Genomic DNA, 1,178 nt, shown 5'->3' with positions numbered 1-1,178 from the left:
GAAAATTGTCTATATATCGTTCAGAGACGACGCTTGCTTAAGTGACACTTAGCTTTCATTAAGCGATAGTTAGGCGAGGTGCTTGCGCAAGCCAAGGCGAGCGAATGCTTTCAAGTGATATTAGATTGTTCAAGTGATATTATTATTGTTAGTAATTTTTCAATATATACGCAACGACACGTCGATGAGCTATCAGTAAGGATCAAAGGGTATTTGCCTTCACATTGTCAGTCTTGCATGTGCGCCCGAAATTTCCACGACATTAACATTTTGGGTTAGAGTAATGATATCACTGCCCGCAAACTGATGGAAGCATTATATATATTAAGAGGCGATACTTGGGCAAGTGACAGTTCTCGTTACTCGATAGTCACGTGAGTTCTTCACTATTCGAGTTAATACGTGTATGTCGAAGAATCAAGAACAAAAAAATACACTTGAAAGTTTCTGCTTCTCCGTGTTTTTTTTTAATTCCTGCGTCGTCGTGTGTAACTTACACACACCATTTTTACCTTTCACTGCACTTTAATAGTTGACAGACCGAAGAGGCAGGTACTCTTAGCCAGAAAGTTGTATATCAGGCATAGACTGGTTTGCTTCATTAGGTCAGCTGTGCTTTGTTCTCATATCCCTAGTGCAGTGAATATTCAGGTACCGTTTGTAATGTTCGGCGTGATTCAGTAAACCATAGAATGATGAACCAGCGCAAATAAGGACCAAGTTCAGTAAGGGATATATATATATATATATATATATATATATATATATATAATATATATATATATATATAATATATATATATATATATATATATTGAAGGCATCTATCATGTACTCCTTCGTCTTCCTGCGTTATCGTAATCACCATCGCGCGTTTGTCTTTCATCATCATCGTCTTCGGGTCTGTGCTCTTCATCATCGTGTGGCTGGCGCTTGATTGCTCCCATGTTCGCGACCGAGTAAATGTCGTTCCGACCAAGACGTCATACGTGGTGGAGGTGAATGTAGAATCCTCGGTCCTTTCCTCGCCCCATCTACACGCTGGAGCTTCGTTCGGCCGCCGCTTGCACCCACTGTCCCCCAGCATGGCGCAGAACGTGCCGGCCGACGCCCATGCCGTTCATATCCCAGCGCCGCAAGCCCCGCCTCTCTGCATCATCAACAACCTCCAACGTGACC

This window comes from Rhipicephalus sanguineus, unplaced genomic scaffold, assembly GCF_013339695.2.
Source record: "Rhipicephalus sanguineus isolate Rsan-2018 unplaced genomic scaffold, BIME_Rsan_1.4 Seq862, whole genome shotgun sequence".
NCBI classification, from domain to species: domain Eukaryota; kingdom Metazoa; phylum Arthropoda; class Arachnida; order Ixodida; family Ixodidae; genus Rhipicephalus; species Rhipicephalus sanguineus.
The sequence above is the reverse complement of the archived record's forward strand: the minus strand, read 5'-3'. Positions refer to the sequence as shown.